Source organism: Phascolarctos cinereus, unplaced genomic scaffold, assembly GCF_003287225.1.
Source record: "Phascolarctos cinereus isolate Bilbo 61053 unplaced genomic scaffold, phaCin_HiC Scaffold_3;HRSCAF=262, whole genome shotgun sequence".
Taxonomy (NCBI): domain Eukaryota; kingdom Metazoa; phylum Chordata; class Mammalia; order Diprotodontia; family Phascolarctidae; genus Phascolarctos; species Phascolarctos cinereus.
Window position 1 is genome coordinate 11,903,256 of NW_027555736.1, and position 21,286 is coordinate 11,924,541.

The 21,286-nt window shown below is 43.2% G+C and overlaps 1 long non-coding RNA gene across 1 annotated transcript; it reads right to left on the reverse strand.

The window, feature by feature from the left end:
- Positions 1-9,238: 9,238 nt before the first annotated feature.
- Positions 9,239-16,803, reverse strand: LOC110198971 (uncharacterized). Its single transcript, XR_013485142.1, has 3 exons — positions 16,501-16,803; positions 12,803-12,939; positions 9,239-9,495 (listed from the first exon to the last, which is right to left on the reverse strand). It is a non-coding gene; the product is annotated as an uncharacterized LOC110198971 (long non-coding RNA).
- Positions 16,804-21,286: the final 4,483 nt, after the last annotated feature.

Here is a 21,286-nt window from a genome sequence, read left to right on the forward strand (position 1 = left end):
GGGCCCAGGAAAAGGGCAGTGATTGCTTTCAATGTGCTATTGAAAGGCACTGCTAATTAGCATGAAAAAACAACATAGGACTCTACATTTCTTGGTGTCAAGTCTGTTACAGATATTACATGTCTGCACATGTATATACACATATAAATATACATCTATAAATACATATACATGTATATGTATACTACAAACACACTGCCTAGAGAAATATTCAAAGAGGACTTTCCTCAGCTAATTGAAATCCTTTCCTCCCAGGGCAGGTCTTCACACATGTTTATAAAATTCAAAAACAAAGACAAAATTTTGCCAAATTAAGCAAAGGTACAAAGTCCTGGGTAGAGTTTTGGACTCATTAACAGAGTCATGGTGATGATAATGTTGGAAGGTCCACCCTGAAAGACAGATCTCTATCTAATCTTAGGTTCAGAGGATCTCAAGTTCTCCCCAAACTTAATTATCTTCTAAAAAAGAAAGACAGATGAGACTTATGAGTAATTAGACATTAGAGAGGAAGAACATTGGGTCATTATCCAATTTGACTTTGAGATTTTGGCTAAGTATAGCTGAATTTGGGGGACCAAGGATTTTTATCAATGGCACTAAAATTAATACTATATGATTAACATTTAAAAGCAGAAATGAAGGGGTAGTACTTAGTAGGCTCCTATAGTAGTTAGAGGGCTGATATATAGAGATAGGTATACACAAATACTTATAATGTGTACATACATACATATATATGTACATATATATGTATGTGTGTATGACAAAGTGTGGTTGAAAGGCAGTCTACTTAAGAGTGAATGCTAGAACATGGAAGAAGAGATACTGGCTGTGATGAGTGGGAGTCTAAGTATAAGAGAAGAGAGTGTGAAGAGATCCCAGAGTCGGAGTAATGTCCAGGCAATGCTTTCCAGAAAAAAAGCAAACAAAAACGAACAAACAAAAGAACCCGGAGACAAACTGGCTCAGGAGGCTAGAAAACCTGTGCCGAATTGTTTATATCCCACACAGGCCCAGGAGTGGGGGATTTGGGGCTAACCGCTGATCCTCACCACGTGACGTACACCAATACAAGGGGGAGGCATGAGGACGGTCAGTTGCAAGCTCAGGTGCTGCCTGCTATGGAGATTTTGAATGCTGAGCTCGCCTCCCTGTGACTCTTCCCTTTTCTGTGTGTTTGCACACGTCATAGAGATGTGTGCATGCAGGTGGCATCTGCTCTTGTTTTGCTTTTCAGGGGCACAGCACCAAGCTACATCCAGGGATGGGCATACCTTTGATCTTCCCTCATCTGCAGATGCACCACTTCCATGCTCGTGGACTCTGAAATTCTTTATCTCATCACAATCTCCTGTCGTTCCCCTTTCCCTCTGTCTTCCAGCCCCAGACCCTCTTCCTCGTCCTCACCAGGACCTCCAAACCATGAACATCCTGGTCCTTTCTCAGTCCTTCCTACTTGCATTGGCTACACTTTCTTCCTCTTCCTCAGGTTGATTCCTCTACATTGTCCTCTTCTCTCAAGACCTTTGTCCCCTTGTCCTATCACTTGTCTTGCTCTGCCATGCCTCCACCTTGGATTCCTTCCATCATCTGCTGCCTTTGCTCAAGAGAAACTCAGGAAACCATACTGCTGCCGGAGTCCACTACAGATTGATGCTGCATAATCTCAGCTGGTCCTCACCGTGGCAAAACAATCATTTGACACCTCCCTAATTGACTCACCATCTCACTCACAGAGGCTTTTCTAAATCTTTTGATCCCTCATCAAACCTTCTATAACTCGTTCTTCATCCATTCTCTCAGCTGAGAACCTTGCCTTGTATTTCACTGGAAAAAAAATTGAGGCCATTTGCTTAGAGCTTCCTCTTTTCTCCCCCTCCTCCTCATTTCTCATTACTCCATCTCCTTCACCCCATCTCCCATGAAAATATGGTCCTTCTCACTGCCAAGGCAAACTCTTCTGTGTGCACGAGTGTTCATTTTCAGAGGAAGATAGTGAGGTTAAAAAAAAAAAGCCACATCTACCCTAAGGAGTAATGTCAAATGGTCACAAGCCCAAAAAGAATTCTTGGAAGAACTTAAAAAGGGATTCAAAAATCCAATAAGAGAGATTGAGGAAAAATAGGAAAAAATAGAATATTATGAAAAGAAAATTAACCATTGGAAAAAAAGCTATAAAATCTTAAGGAAGAAAATAACTCCTTGAACACTAGAATTTGGAAAGAGGAATGAAATAACACTGTAAGACAGCAAGAAATAACAAAACTAGAGAAAATAAAAGAGAATTTAAAACATCTTATTAGGAAAACAACTAATCTGGAGAACAGATCAAGGAGAGACAATATAAGAATTGTCAGACTACCTGAAAGTTACGATAAAAAAGAATCTGGATATAATATTACAAGAAATAAGTGGGGGCAGATAGAGCACTGGCCCTGAAGTCAGGAGTACTTGAGTTCAAATCCAGCCTCAGACCAAACACTTGACACTTACTAGCTGTGTGACCCTGGGCAAGTCATTTAACCCCAATTGCCTAAAAAATAACAATAATAATAATTAAGGAAAATTGCCCTGAAGTTTCTAGAACAAGAGGGTAAAGTAGAAATAGAAAAAAATCTACCATTCACCACTTGAAAGAGATCCTAGGAGGAAAACTTACAGAAATGTCATAACCAAATTTGAAAACTCCCAGGTTAAGGAGAAAATATTGCAAGAAATGAGAAAAAAAATTTAAATACTGTGGAAATAGAGTCAATATTTTACAAGACCTAGCAGCTTCTACACTAAAAGACCATGCGTCTTGGAACATTATATTTCAAAGAGCAAAAGAGGTGGGGTTGCATCCAAAAATAACTTACCCAGGGAAGTTGAATATAATCCTGAATGAAAAAAAAAGGACATTTGATGAACTGAAAGACATTCAGGTAATTGCAACAAAAAGACCAGAACTCAATGGAATATTCAATATAAAAGATCCAGAAGAAATAAAGAAAAACATTAAAAACTAATTGTAAGGTACTTATTAAGATCAAACTGCTGACTTTTACATACATACATACATACATACATACATATATACATACATATATATGTATGTATATATGGAAGTGTTATCAGTATTCTTAAAACCGTCACCATTACTAAGATAGCTTGAAAGAAAGGAGGTATAAGATACTGGTCTTTGTCCAGTTTCTGCCATACTGCTTTCCAGTTTTCTCAGCAATTTTTACCAAATAATGAATTCTTATTCCCAAATCTTGTCTTTGTACTTGTCAAATACAAGATTATTATATTTATTTGCTGCTGTAAATTGTACGTCTACTCTATTCTATTTGGAGGAGGAAGTGTTTCCATCAATCAGAAGCTGTTCACAAAGAGAGCACTTTTTGGGCACAGAAACTAAGCATCTTCTAGAAAAGGATCCATTTATTTGAACGCCATTGTTACTGGGAAGAGAGGGCTCTAAAGGGTGCCCCCAAACTCTGGTGGCAGAAGGGAACTTCTCCAGGGAGGTGTAATAGCTCTTCTCAGCAAAGGGTATTGCTCAAGGAGACAGCTTTACAGAATCCTTGGAACTCTTGGACAAAGCACTCACTGGACAGAGAAGGGAAAAGGTCTTCAATTGATTTGGGTCAGTTCATGCTGACCCAAAGCACCACATCTCTGCCAGTTACTTTTATTATAGGGCTAGTTGTTCTGGATAAAGGGAAATCCTCACCAGCAACCTTAACTCAGAGGGTGTTATGGAGATTTCAGGTTTTTAAAACACAGAAATGACCTGCAAATTTGGCTGTTTTCAGTTTGGTCTGGTAGCAACTTGAAAGGTAGAATGGAGGGGAGAGGCTGGAGGTAGGCAGCCACTATAGCAATTTAGGTAAAAGAGGGTGAGGCACTGAACTGGGTGGAGGGTGCATGATAACGAAGAATCAGTGATGAGTCCAAGAAGTATTTTAAATGAAGAAGCAAAAGGACTTTTTGATAGATGAATAGAGGATATACAGGTGAAGACACGAAGTTTTTAAGTCTTTGACAGATGTTGGGGAGTTGAAGACAAGAAGGTAGTTATTGGGGGGGGGGTAAAACAATCGTCTCAATTTGAGACAGGATGATTTTTATGGGAGGGAATAACATCCAAACGGAGCCATAGTGGAGATCTCTCAAAGTATAATCCCAGAGGTCAGGTTAGATGTCAGAGGCATAGACAGAGGGTTTAGAAATCATTGACATCAACAAGAGGGGATCAATGTGGAATCCTATTGTGCTATAAGAAATGATGAGCAGGATGGTTTCAGAAAAACCTTGGAAGACTTATATGAACTGATGCAAAGTGAAGTGAGCAGAAGCAGAAGAACATTGTACACAGCAACAACAATATTGTAAAGATGATCAGCTGTGAAAGACTTAGCCGCTCTAGTCAAAACAACGATGCAACACAACTCAAAAGGACCCATAATGATAAATGTTCTCCACCTCCAGAGAGAGGACGGCTGAACTCTGAGTGCAGACTGAAGCATACCAGGATTTTTTTTACTTTATTTTTCTCACATTTGTGTGTGTTTTCTTTTGCAACAAGTCCAATATGGAACGATGTTTTGCTCGATTCCACATATGTAATCAATATCCTATTGCTTGCCTTCTCAAAAGGTAAGAGGGAAGGAGAGAATTTGGGATTCAATTTTTTTTAAATGTTAAATTTTTTTTACATGTGATTGGAAAATATTCAACAAATTTTTAAAAAATGTACGGTGATCAATGAAGCCATGAACATGAACAGTTACTACTGGCTACCCTTTAGTGGAGTTAGCTAATTAATATCTAGGCTTTATTTTCCAAAAGGTTCATATTTAGGGATTAAGGGGAAGGGAGGGGAATAAGCATGTATATAGTGTCTCTTATAGGTCAAATACTGTGCTAAGATCTTTATAATATTAGCTCATTTGATTAAGGAACTCTGGCCCAGGGAAAGAAGGCAGTAAGCAGCTGCTATAGGCCTAGTGCCTTTTTGATATTTTTAGCAGGGACAGAAGTACATCTTGAAGCTTCATGACCCAACAGGGATAGCAGTGAAACATTAGCTTACTCTCTGAGATAAATCTTCTTCTCAAGTCTTTTATCATCTGGGTTTCAGCTGAAAATTTAGAGGGCTGGGGTTTTCTCCTCAGAACTGGGCATTTCTACTACTGACTTCATGTTTCCTCAGCAAATAGGAGGACAGGAACCAAATTTGTGATTTCAATGACAGAGGGAACTCCCTCCATTGGTACAAGTTGGCACTTACTGGCCTTAGGATGACTGAAGTTAAATGACTTGCCCAGGGTCATACAGGAAGCATTTTCGGAGAGAAGATTTGAACCCAGGTCTTCCTGGCTCCAAGGCCAGTTATTTAGCCATTATGCCACAGCTGTTCCTGCAAATGCCAAGAAGAAAATTAAACTCTCTAAGACTAAAAATGACTGATGAAAAGGCAGTTGGCAATGGATTGTTTCTATAGTTTTATTTATTCATGGATGAACAACAGCACTGAGTCTGGAGTATTCCAAAAAAGACAGCATGTGTGCCCCAATGTCCAATGTAGGAACAGTCAATGGCAAGGGAGAACTTAACTCTTTCCCATCACTGGGAAGCTGGACACGTTTTGCTTCATCATCTCAATGAGTTCATTGTAAATCTGTTCTGGGGCATCCATGCCCCAGATAAAATCCAGATGGTTATAGGAAGGAATCATCTTGTGGTACATGAGGTTGGGGAGCTGATGGAGCAAATCTTCCACATCTTTGGGAGAGGACAACCGGTCATTCCCCCCACTCCACAGGAAAGCAGGCACTGTCATGTCCTCTGCTCTATAAAAGGGAGGTGTGGTCTGGGGGCAAAAAGAGGATAAATGAACACTTTCAATAGGACCTTTGGGGACCAATCCAACATTAATCCTCCAGGGCAGGGTTCTGAACCTTTGTGAGTGTCCTAGAGCCGTTGGGCAGACTGATGAAATCTATGCAGTCCTCAGAATCATGTCTTTAAATACAAAAATTAAAATATATTGGATGACGAAGAAAACCAAGTAGATTGAAATAACAGTTCTCAAAAATTTTAAATAAAAGAAAATGTTCGTGGGCTGCAAGTTAAGAACCCTTGCCCTATGGTAATATCTCAAGCACTGATTGGTATGTAAGCTTCTAAAAAATGAGTAGGAGAATTATGTCCATCATTTATGCCAACAGTGGATAACAACCATTGACATTTATGTATCACGTCAGTCAATAAACATTGATTAAGCACCTCATATGTGCCAGACACTGTGCTAAGCACTTCAAAGTTGGTAAAGTACATTATAGGCAGCATCTTTTCTCACACCAACTTTTGACACAGGTGGAAATTGAGTTCTACAGACTCGCCCAGGTTTCAACAGCTAAATTCCAAAGGATATGAACCCAGATCTTCCAAATTCCACATCCAGACCCCAAGCACTGCACTGAACTACCTCTCCATATAGGCGATACTTCACACAAGCTCTGAAAAATCTTATTCCACACTGATTAAAGGGAGTCGGATCCTTTGTGTCGGTTTCCAAAACTCTACTCGGTCTTTATACAGAGGTTTGTAAGGTCTGCTTGAGTGGAAAGAGAAGCCCCATTGGTTGAATATCAGTTCCTTGAAGGCTTGAAGTAAACAGATTGCTTCAGGAGAATTCTCTCTCTTCTCTCCTATGCCCGTCTCCAGTGGTACTTTATGACTGGGTCAGAAAGAAAATTTGGAAGAAACTCCTGGCTCCAATCCTTGCCATGTTTGTCCTTCAGACACATCTACCTATCTCTTACGCTGATCTTGACATGCCTACCATCCATGCCATGTCCCTGGGTTCAATTTTTTTTTTAAAGGGAGGGAATTACGTGCAGAAGATCAGTATTGAAGTGAGTATGAGCTATGGAGGCCCCAGTGGTGGAGGAGAGAGTGCTTGGCTTCAAGTCAGGAGAAACCTAGGTTCCCTTATTTTCTCCAGTGCTTACCAGTTTGGGTACCACAGAGTTGATTCCTCTGTAAAATGGGGATTATATTATCTGCAGTGTCCATCTCACAAGGGGTTGGGGGGCTCAAATGGGTACAGTGCTTTGCAAACCTTAAAGAGCTTTAGGAATGCTATTGATTCTTCTCTTCTGGAAAGAGAGGAACACCCAGGCAGTCATGGGACCTCAAGATCATTGATTCTGAGCTGGACATCTTAGAAATGGTCAAATCCAACCCTCTTATTTTATAGATGAGAGAGCTGAGGCCCAGAGATCCATAGCTCATCAACTTCTTCCCTTAACTTCATTCAGTAATTCAACAAGTCTCTTTTGGTCCCTTATTTTTTGAAACAGATTTGTGGTTTCATTGGTATCCACAACTGCCAGACAAGAAATTCTATCTACCAAGCCAGATCAGCACCAGCTCTGGGACTTATGGTCATAAATTGTTGCCTGGGACACTGAGGGATAATGTGATTTGCCTTTGGTTATACAACCAGAAGGTGAGTCAGAGGCAGAAGCACAAGCCAGATTTCTCTGACCCCTCAGTCAGCTCTCTGGACAGTCAGTCTACTAGCCCACCTCCTACAAAGGGTACAATTAACAAATTTAACTCATCAGAATGTGGCCATTTATCAAATTCCTTGATTTTAGCCATGCAACGCAGAGAGGAAGACCTGAAGAGACGGGGAAGAGTTTGGAGTGAGGGGCTAGAATTTGGCAAGGTACCAAGAAGCAAGGGGAGACCTGAAAGGAACAGCGTGGGCCAGACCAAGTTAAGAAAGCCAGGGAAGAGAATGAAGACGCTGAATTTAGGAGGTATAAGTAGGATGTAGAGACAGAATGGCACTGAGGAAGTTAGTGGGAGGGGGCCAGTCAAATCTTGCTTGGGATAGCCCTAGGGCCTAATAGGGTTCCATTCTTCTCCTAATTGCAAGATCTCGTCAGTATGGATAACAATCAATCAATAAGCATTCATTAAGCACCTACTGTGTACCAGACACTGTGCTACATAAGGCAGTGGAGAATAAAATCACACACACACACACACACACACACACACACACACACACACACAGAGTAATGTTGATAGTAACTGTTTGGCAATTGTACTTGAAAATCACTTTGGTCAAAAAAGTGCCTCAGCATGAGGTCAGATTGATGATGAGGCTTTCCAGCTTTTGCTTGGCTGACAGACTGGAGTCAGTCTCTTTCTGGGTCAGAGCCTTTCACTTATTTAGCACCTGTTCTCCCTTCTGCTCGGATCAGCTGGCAGAATCCTGCAGAGTCCAAGGCACCCTCCTCGCCGGAGATGAGGGATTAGAGGAGAAAGGCTTTAGTCTGGAACATCACATCTTTTAGGACTAGAGCCACAGAAAGACTTGGGGTCTTGACTTCTCATATCTGGCATGTCACAAGCCAGAAGAGGCTGTGCCAAAATGCTCCGGCAGACATACCTGGTTAAAGCGCATCCTGTTCTGGACTGGGCTTCCCCAGTCATAAGCTTGGAACTGCCCGGTTTTCAAAGTCTGGAATGAGACGGTAAACAATAGAGAAGCTCCCGGTTCCCACATCAGTGTCCTTCTCAGGCCAGCATCAAAGGCTTTATTAGCTAAACTGTAACATCTAGCAACGAATGGTCAAAGAATTCCTCAGAGCAAAGGCTCTGACCTGTGACTCATGCTTTGTGGTGGTGGTGGTGTTGCTTTTAATATTCTGAGAACTGTATTTCATTATATAATGAGTTTCCTTTGTATATTCCTATATATTTTATTTAATGCATTTTAAACATGATTCTGAGAAGAGGCCCACGGGCTTCGCCTGCCTGAGGGGTCCAAGAACCAAATAAGGTCCAAACCTCCCACATCAGACAAATGAATGAGTTGGAAAAGGCCACTTAATGTGTCCCGTTCCTATTAAACAAGCTTATAATAAGTGAAGGCTGCATGCAGGATCCCCGTGCTAAACCCAAAAATGATCTAGGCCTCAAGACGCCCAGGCTCCTGGCAGGACGCAGCAAGTGAGTGGCTAAGTGTGTCTAAGTTCACCTGCAATGGGGAGAGTGGAAAGCCTGGGGACAGGGACAGAAGAGGCTTCACACAGCAGGTGTTAGTGAGCAGCCTTGGAGGGATGACAATTTGTTCCAGGCAGAGAAGACAAAGGAACATACTCCAGGCATGGGGTCAGGTTAGGTATGTGTGCACGGAGGCCGGAGGTGAAACTGGAAGCTCAGGTCAGTTTGGCTGGAGCACAGAGTGAGAGAGTGGAAGAATGTGAAATGAAGCTAGAAGGGTCAGTGGGGGCAAATGGTGGAGACTTTGACGCCCCCAGCTGGCTGAGGAAATTGTCCTTCCTCTACTCAGAGTGACGGGGAATCATCACCCAGGGCCTACGATCCCATTGCTTCCTTCCCAGTCCCTACCTGCCACCAGTGAATCAGAGTCTGCACTGATGTTCCCGATACCTGAGAAAGGTACATGTCCAAGCGGCTCTGGAAGAAAGACACATGGCAGGTGGAAGGTGGTCTCAAAGAGAAGAAGCTGGAGGGAAACTAAGCCAGGCCCAAGGCGGCTTGGAAGGTCCTTAGGCAAGGCTGTCTTTCCCTGCAAGTCTGTTAAACTCCAGGATACCATAACAAAAACATGATCTGTCACCTGTGGTCTGCCCATCCTCCCTGCCCAAGGTCACAGTTTTGAGCAACAAAGTCAGATTTGAATCAGTCTTCTGACTCCCAGACTAGTGCTCCTTTCACTGTGCCATGGAAGATGCAGAGAAGGTCCTGGGTGCATTCAAATTAGGATGCTATCAGGAGTAGAAGACAAGGTCATTTCCCCAATCCGCATGCCTCCACATGCTACTTTTTTAGAGTATGGTTAGTTGGGGTTGGGCCCCAGTGGGTGGGAGGAAAGTAGATGACCATAGTGGGCTACAGACTTCCTTGGAGTCTGGTTGTCAGTCATAGCCACGGACCCGTAGCTCTTTACATAATAATAGTAATAACAGTGAATATTTATATAGTGCTTACTATGTGCCAGGCACCGTGTGAGCAATGATTATCTTATTTAATCTTCTTAACAACCCTAAGAGGTAGGTGCTATTCTTACTCCCATTTTACAGATGAGGAAACTGAGGCTGTGACTTGCCCAGAGTCGTAGAGTTAGGAAGTATCTGAGGCCAGATTTGAATCCATCTTCCTGATTCCAGATCCTGTACTTTCTCCACTTCACCACTGAGCTGCCCTGCTGAGATAGGTGGGATGAGGATTGGGTCTTGGGAAGGCAGGATCCATGGCCCCCGCATAGAAGAGCCCCCAAGGGCTCTTTTCATGGAAGGCTGGGACAAATTCTCTGCAGCTGCGTAGCTCAACGTCTCTAGGGGCAAGTGGGGGAAGGCGGCCCACAAGTCATACAAACCATATTTAAGTTCTCTTGATTGTGTCCACACGTGATGAATATGGCGTCCGCACAAATCTGGTCAAGGAACTTGCAGCTACAGATATAGGTGACAATGAATTTCTCCAAATGAGCATCTGTGAAGAATGCTCTGTCACCCAATAAAACCTGCCAAACCGATTAGAAACAACCATGTTGGAGAATCATGGCTTCCTCCCCAGCCAAGGCTCAGTAACGGACTTACTCCTTTTGCTTGCTGGCTGAGCATTTTCCTGGTCTGGTCTCCCTGCTGGGATCCAGGGGCTCTCTTATTCCCTTCATTCACTTTCATTGTCTCCTACTTAGACATAGCTCTAAGTGGGCACTGAAGGAAGGCAGAGCTCTGGACCTGGGAGGACGTGAGGGCAACTAGCCCAACCCCTTTATTTTACAGATGAGGAAACTGAAGCCCACAGATGTTGGAGGAATTGCTACAGGGCCCTCAGGTACAGGGGCCACAGGTACAGGGCCCTCAGGTACAGAGGCCACAGGTACAGGTCTCAAAGGTACAGGGCCCTCTGGTACAAGGGCCATGAGTACAGAGAACTAGATACAGGCTGTGACCCCAGATCCTCCAACTCCAAAGTCAGTATTCTTTCCAATGCAATTTAAAGTGATATTTCTTAATTACCATTAATGATTGAAGTAAGGTTTTTGCATATTTCTCACATGTAAAGCCATAGTTCTTAATGTGTGTATTTTCATCCTGAGTTGTGAGAGAGAGGAGAGGAGAAAGGGCCATGCAGGTGATCCCACTGATGAGGCATCGCTTCGTTTCCCACTCAGCTGCACTCACTAGGGATTTCTTCAGCATCCCCACTGCACCCCCAGCAAACTCATCACTGGGAAATCTCATCGTGCGCAATGTCCAATCAGCCTCATCTGTCCCCTCTGTCCCTCTGATTGGATAGGGAGCCAGAAGCTCCTCCATTTAAGGACAGGGAACAGGGAACAGAATCTCCTCACTTCCCACCCGACTGCCCTTATTCTAAATTTGTTTGACCTCTCCCCCAGGCCCAGGTTGTGGGACCTCCCTCATGCCTTGGGCAGTATTTTGGAGATTGTTGTCTTCTCCCATTAGACCATAAGCTACTTAAGACCACAGACTTTTTTTTTCGTATTTGTGTGTCCAAAGGTTAGCACAGCCCAGGCACACAGTAGGTGCTCAATATTGATTATTGACTGGTGAAGCAAACTCCTGTGGAAACTCACTCTAGCAATGCAGATTTGCAAGTCTTGGATGAGGTACAAGCAGAGAGAGCTGCCCCAAGAGGTTCTGAGAAAGCGGAGGGTCGCACAGCTAGGATGTGTCAAGGGCAGGATTGCACTTGGGGCTTTCTGGCTCCAAGGCTGGCCCTTTCTCCTCTGCCCCACATTGCTCTCAGAACAGCCTTAACCCTCTGGTCACAGTTGTTGAATGCCCTGACCCTAACCCAAGTACAATGGACTCCAACTCTCTGACTCTGACTCTATCTCATGACATCACTGAACTCCTCTATCCCCCACCATCGTCCTCCCCAGCCTGGGATGGCTCAGTACTTGACTGTAAGTGACTCTGGTTGTCCTTGTCTGGACATTCTCTTCCTTTGAGGTTTCTCTGGGGGTGCAGCTAGGTGGGACAGGGCATGAGGGCTGGATTTGGAGGCAAGAAGACCTGAGTTCAAAATCTACCTCAGACACTTATTTGCTGGGTAACTTTGGGCAAATAGCTTAAATTTAAGCCTCAAGTTTCTCTTCCATAAAATGGGGATAAATATAACATCTGCCTTCCAATATTGTGAGAATCAAATGAGGTAACATATATAAAGCACTTCATAATCCTTAAACTACTAGCTAGTAATAATAATAAGTAACAATAGTAGCTAATAGTAACAATATTAATAATTCCAGGCCTATATAAGAAGTTACATTAAAACAGCTCCCCAAATGTCCTGGTCCCCCAATGTCATAAGGGTCTTCCTGGGTTCTAAAGGGAGAGATGAATACAGTAAGCACAGTTCAGGAGTAAGTCACCTTATAGAACAGAAGGGTGGGCAGAAACTGCCACTTGATGGGGTTTGTCTGGGTTGAACCTTTTGCTGTTAAGAGAAATTTAGGGTCTAGAGGAGGCGTTATAGGTAGTGAAAGGAATGTTGGATTTGGGCCCAGGGGACCTGGGTGTGAATCCTGCTGTGTGACCCTGGTAAAGTCCCTTTCCCTCCCATTTGCTCTTTGGTTTAGTGATGGGGGTAGGATGTGATTTAGTTGCATGGGGTTTAGTGATAAGGGGGTCTTCCATCTCTAAGTGGTTTTTTTTTGTAACGTTCTGAATCCTTGGAAAGATTTTAACTGAAACGATCACTGAATCGACTTGGGAGAGCCACGTACCTTGAACATTTTCTTGGGAAACACCAAAAATATACTTAAGAGAGTCTTCACATGTTTCATGGCAGTGGTGGGAGACAAAGCAAAAAGGGCTTTGACCTTGCGAGCCAGAGCCTGGTCTGTAGAAAACGCGATGAAAGCTGGAAGAGATCAAGAACCGCGTGACCACAGGGACCTTCATTCACCTGAGCCGAAGGACACCAAGCATGCTGGAAGTGAGAGCCTGGGGAGGGGTGGGCAGAGGCTTCTGGGCTCAGTTATGACGGTTCTCGGGGATTTCTAGAGGCCAGGGCTGGTGTGCTCCAGGCATCTGGGGCAGACTCTGAAAGGAGAGAGCAGCGGAGCTTGAGAGGCTCTGCTTACTTACACACTTGGATAAAAAGAGAGCTGGCATACATATTTCCATGCCAACGTGATTTGTTTCTCTAACAGGAACATGCCAAGATCTGAAGACTCATCAGCTCAGGCCCCAGCACCGGATTGTGTAGGAATGACAAGGGATAGTGGGATTACAGAGCAAAAGCCAAGAAGGGACCTTAGAGGTCATCTGGTCAAACCTCCTTGCTTGACTGTGGGGCAAATCTCCTCCTAGGCAGAAAGCAGCTCCGAGCAGGCTGTTCAAGGTCATGTGGGGAGCAAGTGGCAAGCCCAGGTTGCTTCCACATTCTGTGTTTTCTCTATTCTGACCCCAGCCCCCACCTCCTTGGGGAGACACTGGGAGACTGGCCAGCCAAACGGCCAGTTTCCTCCTCTCCCACCATGCACATATAACAAGAGCTTGATTCTCTTTAAAGTAAAACTCATGAGGAAATTCTTCATTTGAGAAGAATGCTCCAAGCCAAATTGTGCTGTTTTTCTTTGCTTGTAAACCATTTGGGTGAGCTGGGATATGGGCGTCCAGCTCATGACAGATTAGAAGCAGCAAATTAGAACTAAGAAGGAGAGGAGCTCCCAGAGGCAGGAACGCTAAGAACCACTGCTCATCCAAGAGGCTGGCCTAATAGCAAAAGAGAAGACAGAAAAAATAGTCCAAAACCTGGGGCCATTGAGTGCAAAGTCCAAAGTTCAATGCCCCTCGATAGCCCCAGAAGCCACCAGTATCCACTAGCTCCATGGTGTACTTTTATATCAATCAATCAGTCAACATCTGTGAAGTATCTACTATGTGCCAGATGTTGTATTCAGCCCAGTAATACCTTTTGAAGAAATCAAGAGGAGGTGTAGAAATTTGACCATCAAAATGGTTACAATCCCCAAAGTTTTGGAAATGTAAAGACTCTGTTTTGTTTATGTGGAAAACAAGCTGTTACCAGATAGTAATTCAGGGAATCTTGCGGGCTGAAGCAAGGCATTTTAATTACATGCATTCACAGCAGGAGAGGCAGACCATGAAATCATAAGCAGGTGTCAAAGCCTGGGCCTACATGGCCTGGGTTTGGCCACTTTATGGCTTTCTAGGTGAGCTGAGAAACCAAAGGAGAAAATGGGGATGGGAGAAAGGCAAATGCAAAGTGGGGAAACAAGGATACTGGGAGAGAAGAAGAAGTGTAGGAAATGGATGAAGGTATATCGAGTCACACCCAGTGACCACGGTATGGCCAGAACATTCTAGGAACTGCTCTTGAAAGTTCATAGGATCATAGACTTTGGACCGGAAGGAACTGTACAGGCCATTGACAACAACCCCCCTCATTTTACAGCTAAGAAAACGGAGTCTGGAGAAGTGAAATGACTTCCTCAGTCAGAGAGCTAGTGAGGGTCTTAGGCAGGATCTGAACTCAGATCTTCTTGACCCCAAGTCCAGTGCTCTAGCTGCTGGGCCATTAAGGGGGCACTTTCCACCAACCTGCACAGAGACCCTGTTCTTTTCCTATGTGAATGCTTTTCCTCAGAGTATCTTCAGGTTAGTGATTCCTACTCTTCCCACAGGTCTTTCCAAGGATGTCAGAGCCTCCAGAAGCCCAGTAAAAATACAGGTCTAGGCTTCCGATCCCACAAGGATGAGGAAGAAGCAATACTTACGCATACCTCCTTTTAAATGGTTCTGTGTTTCTAGCATTGCCTAGTACAGAAGGACCAAGAAACAGAGCCAGCCTCTATCATAGGTAGAGTGGGGTGACCTTACTAAGGGCAGGGGCTCTAGTTTAGTGATTTTTTGTTTTGTTTATTTTTCGCTAAGGCCTTACACTGTGATTTGCATACAATAAGCCCTTAATAAATGGCTGCTGTTGCCGGCATACCTTGGAGATAATGCAGGTTCAGTTCCAGAGCACAATAAAGTGAATATTGCAATAAAATGAGTCGCAAGAATTTTTCTTGTTTCCCAGTGCATATGAAAGTTACATTTATACTTGTAGTCTATTAAATGTGCAGTAGTATTATGTCTGAAAACAATGCACATACCTTAATTTAAAAACACTTTATTGTTAAAAAATGCTAACCATGCTGTGAACCTTCAGTGAGTCGTAATCTTTTTTGCAAGTGAGGGGGTCTTGCCTCAATGTCGATGGCTGCTGAGCGATCAGGGTGGTGGTTGCTGAAGATTGAGATATGTCAGTTTCTTAAAATAAGATAACAATGAAATTTGCCACATCGATTATCTCTTCCTTTCACTCAAACGCCATTGTAGTGTTATTACTTGGCCTAATTTCAATACTGTTTTGTCTCAGGGGACAGGGAGGTCCAAGGAGAGGGAGAGGGATGGGAATAGCCAGTCAGTCCGACAGTCCAAACACACACAACATTTATCGATCAAGTTCATCATCTTATATGGGCGTGGTTCAGGTAGCCCCAAACAATGACAAAAGCAACATCAAAGATCATTGACCACAGATCACCATAACAGATATAATAATAGTGAAAAAGCCTGGAGTATTGCAAGAATTACCAAAATGTGACACGGAGACATGATATGAGCTCATTGCATTGGAAAAATGACATCAATAGACTTGCTCAACTCAGGGTTGCCACAAACTTTCAATTTGTAAGAAACAAAAACAAAAACAAACTATGACATCTGTCAAGCTCAGTAAAGTAAAGTATGCTTGCATTGATGAATGTAATATCATCTGTCATCTGATCTGAAGGGGCACCGGGAAGAGATCACCCACACAAACTTGTTAGAATCAGAGACTGAAAGACGTCCCATTATTATAGGCAGATAGGTTATGGGCAGATACTTGTCGTGGTTCCTAGAGTTAGGAAGCCTTGAGTTCAAATCCTGTCTCAGACACAAGTCTTGGCAGGTCATTTACTCTGTGCACACCTCAGTTACATCATCTGTAAAATGGGGAGAATCAAAATACTTATCTGCTAGGGTAGTTGTGAGGACAAAATCAGATAGTATTTCTAAAGTGCTTTGCAAGCCTTAAAACACCATATAAATGCTAGTTATTATTATTAGAATTTCATTCTTTGGAGTTTACGAGCATCTCCTCTTAAAATACAAATGTCCCTTATAGGGACAACATGTTGAGCTCTCCTTGGTTGTACATATTTTAGCAAGAATCAGCGTACTTAGTTTAATCGGCAGCTTTCTTCCTAACCTTTGTCTGAGAGTAGGAAGCTACAGGAAGGGGAGCTGTTCACATTCCAGATCAAAGCAGTTAACATTATGCAGCCCAGAGCCAGGCTCAAGCCAGAACTTTGATCAAGATGCATGACAAGTCAACCATCTCACATGCCAGTCAGCCTTCACATACCTAGAGTGGAACCCTGGGAGTGGCCCACATAGTAAAGTTGCTCATGGCCAGTCATCTCCAAAATAAAGTTGATTGTGGCAGGAAGGTCATATTTAGCCATTTCATCAAAACTGCAAGAATGAGACAAAATGAATGTGAGTGCACCCATACTAGGGCTGCAATGTCACAAGATGGGAAGGCTATGCAGAATTGGTGGAACGTGAGTGGGGGCTCATTTGACTCCTTTCAAATTTCACTGAGTCTGGGGCAGCTAGGTGGCATAATGGATAGAGCACCGGCCCTGAATTCAGAAGGACCTGAGTTCAAGTCCGGCCTCAGACACATAACAATTGCTAGCTGTGTGACCCTGGGCAAGTCACTTATAACCCCATTGCCTAGCCAAAAAAAAAAAAAAAACAAAAAAAACCAAGACAAAACAAATTTCACTGAGTCACAGAATTTTAGCTTTGCAAAGGATCTTGGGAGTGATGAATTCCAGCCTATACCTGAGTTGGAATTCCCTTGACCAGAAGCATCAAACATGTAATCAATCCATAGGCCACATGGGCTAAACAAAATAAATGAAAATACAGTGCAACATAATATCATATTTTAAAATTACATCAATGTGGCCCAGAGGAATCCAGGTGTATGGTTCAGTGGTCCCTGTTTCTATCTGGGCTTCCTCTTCTCTAGCCTCTGAACTCGACTTTTAAGGACGGGGAGTCCGTCTCTGCCATGTAAGCCCATTGTCCATTTGGCTGGCTTCATTTCTGTTGTATTGTGTGATGAAACGTTACCCAACTTTCTTAAACGTGCCCTCTTCTTGTCTCAAAAAGATTCTTCCCCTTTCAACATAAGGAAAATGAGAGAATAAGCTGAGAGCATGGAATGATGAAGGCTTTCTTCTCCATTCCTAGACTGTACACAAACATGCTGCTAAACAGGAAATGGGGTGATTGAATAAAGGCAGTAAGCAAAATCTCCTCATTTTAATTGTTTTCTTACCTGAAAGCCCAGAATTCTGATGAATCTGGGGAAAAGTAAACATTCTTCCTGGACCAGGTATTCCCCCGGCTGTTCCCCATCCACACGTCATAGCCTGCATCTGCCAGCATGAAGGCCAAGCTACTGCCTGGCAGGTTTAAAATCCAATCACTGGCAGAAGTGAGAAAACCATGCTGAAGATAAGTGACTGGCTGTGGACCTGAAAAGCCAAGGAGAGTTTGAAGCTTATGGAAAACTAGCGGACGGCCCTTCCAATGGCTTCCGAAAGAAGCTCCGACAGCACAGCCTCGGCATCGCACCTTTCCTTGCACTATTTTTTCCACGAGGAATTCTATTGAGTGTCAGGACATAGCTGTCTTCAGTCACAGCTTCACGCTCTTCATTTGGATAGCCCCAGCAAGCAATGATTTGACTCTGGATAGAGAAAAACCACATCTCTTACCTTTGGGGAGTGAAATAGTCCATTCTCTTGTTTTGAACATTGTGCTTAACTTATAGACTGTCAGACTTCTAGCCATTTGAATCAGAGTTATATCCAATACTGCCATATCTATTTGTTTATTTATTTATTTGTCTATTCATTCATTCATTCATTTATGTGCTTATCTATTTATTTATTTGTTCGTCTGTTTATTTGTCTATTTATTCATTTATTTATTCACTTATTTATTTGTTGTTTACATATTTATTTATTTATGTATTTTCTGAAAGACAACTTACAACATTCATATTGACCTCTGGATCATCAGGTTTTCCTTTCCCAAAGAAGTCATGTGTTGTTCCAAGCAAACGGAGCACACTCAAGGCTGCTAAAAGCCACCACATTTTGATTCTACCTGTAATGGGAGAGTCATTAGCACTTTGTAAACAGGGCAAGCATTGGCCAAAGCCATAGAGCTGGGTGTGTCCTATGGGGATATGTGGCACAATTCTCCTTCATGGTCAAGTAGGAGCACTTGGAGGCTGGTCCTCACAGCATTGGAGCAGGTTGCTAACTTGTTCATCCTTTGTTTCAAAGAGGACCAGTGACACCATGAGGTGACATCTTGAATCACTCGTGAATTGGATTTAAGTGAGGCAGAGTTGCAGAGTCATCACCTCTCTCTCTCTTCCACAGTCATCCAAGTCTAGTAGCAGGACAAAACACAAGATGACTGGTGATGGCCCGGGATGGTGATGACAGTGGCATCACCTTGGGGTTTTCAATGTCTAACCAAGCTCTAAGCATTCTGCAGCACGTGGTCCTGCTGCCTTCTTGGCCATTGGAACATATTGTTCTTATCCACCCATTCCACTAGGAGAAGTCCTCAGATGCTTGGGGTAGACACCCTTCTAATTCACTGATTGGTTTGAGGCTTGTCAGTTACTCTCAACCTGGTTTAATCCATCTCAGGGTCTACGGACTATGCCCATTCTACAGCTTCTTGGAGCCACAGGTCAGAGTTGGGTGAAAGCAGCCCAGAAAAGGACTCAGCAAGCCTTCATATCAGAGGTGCTTGTTTTCCCTGAAATACACAGTAGTGGGCATGGCACTTTTGATACTTCCAGGTACCAGGGTTGCAAACTCAAAGTCTTCTTCGATTTTTGTCCCTCTCTTATCCTTAATGTCCCATCAGTTGCCAAGTATTGATGATTTTTCATCCCTCACACCCATGTTCTTCTCTTCTCTAACACAGATATTACTCCAGTTCATGTCCTCATCACCTGTCACCTGAATTCTCCTAGTAGCCTTCTCAGGGTCTCCCTGCCTCCAGTCCCTCCCCTCTCTAATCCATTCTCTACACCGCTTCCAAATAGACTTTCATAATGTTAAGGGTTGATTAGGTAATTTGCCTGCTCAAGTGACCTACTTCCCTCCAGGATAAAAATCAAAGTCCTCCTTTTGGCCCTTGAAATCCTTTCCAGTTTGGTTTTAAGCCCTCTACCCTCACTCCATGTGCCAATCTGGCTTTTGTCATTTCTTGCACACAACATTCCCTTGCCTATCTCCATGTTTTTTCAAAGGCTGGCTGTCCTCTGTTCTTGGAATGTGCTCCCTCTTCAACACATCATTAAACCCCAACTGTGTATAAGGGACTGATGCACACCAAACTCCATCTCACTGACTCTGAGGCATCCTCTCCTCAAATGTTACTTTCTAGCTAGTTTGTGCTTTGTTTTCTCTGGCTGTAGGCTTTCCCTCCAGTGGAATCTGAGTTCCTTGAGGGCAGGGAGTTTATGGGACTCTGGATGCCTGTAATCAGCACAATATCTGGCATGAGTAGTTACTTTCAATATGGACTGACTGGATCAATGGTAGAGTAATTTATCCATTGCTACATGACAAAGCTAAGACTGATTCCAAATCCTGTGCTTTCCCTACTGTCCTTGGTGGATGGTGGAAAATAGCCTGCACCTTCCTGACATCTCTACTCCCCTTAAACTTTCAAAGGCTCCCGAAGACATGACATTTCCCTTGAGGTTTTCTTTTTCTTTTTTTTCAAATTTTATTCTGAATTTAAGAAATTAAACAAGCATTTCCATAACATAGTACAATAGGGGGGAAAAGATAATTGCACATAAACTACAAATCTATTATGTACAATTTACTATTCCTTTAAATATATAATAGAGCTATACAACCTTTTTTTTAATTTTTGTCTTCAATCTCTCCCCACCTACCCTAGAGATGGGTACCATTACACACACACACACACACACACACACACACACACACACATACACACACACACGTATGTAAAGTCATTCTAGACATACTTCTATTTATCAGTTCTTTCTCTGGATGCAGATAGTGTCTTCCTTCATAGGCTCTTTGTAGTTAATTTCATTACTTATAATGCTCAAAATGCCTTAGTCACTCAAAGTTGTCCTCAGTCACATCCCTTCTGCCCTGGTGGCATGAATGTCTTACTGGACTTCCCTGACAATTGAGTCCAACTCACCTGATTTCAACAAGCACGTATCACATGACTGTCATGTTCCAGACACCACATCAGATGGCGGATATTCAAAGACTCCCAAGGGTGATTATTTCAGGTGGCAGGGACACAGCTTGTGCAAAAGCATGGAGGTGGAAGGTACATGCTGCCTAGCTGGCCAGTTGGACAGGAGCCCTCTGCTGAGGAGGGCCTTCTATTATGTTTAGGTGTTAGTTTGTGACTTACCTTTCAGGTAGCTTTGCATTGTTCATTTGGATCAAATAAACATCAGGAGAAATGAGGCATGAGAAGCACTTTATGAACCTTTGAGCCCATGGAAATGCCATTTACCACCACCACTGTCATTGCTACTTCTATTCTCATGTGGTGAATACAATGCCTTTTTGTATTTATACCCTACAACATTGAACTCAAAGTGTAGAAATGATAGATGCATCTAGGCATTATAATGACATGAGATTACATTAGCATCATGGGGCATTTGGCAGCTCCAGTCACAAAAAATGACCCTCCTGTGCTGTCTGTGCTAACAACAGACTTAAAAATGGGGGAGAGAGACAATGGTGACAATAGCACTCAATCACCAAGTTGGAAGAGACCCAGTGTCCATCTCATCCACTGAGTACCTCAAGGAGCACCCCCTCTTCCCCTCCCCCAATGGTGATCCAGCCTCTGCTCTAAGACTTTGTGAGGCAATGCCACCTACCTCATGCAGGGTAGCCTGTGCACCACAGGGACAGCTCTAAGGGCTAGGAGGTAACTGATCACTTTGGTTTTCTTTGCTTGTTAAGGCACTGGTTCATTCAGGCAGCCTTTTTTTCAATCACTATCATTCAAATATAAGATTTTGTAAAAACAAT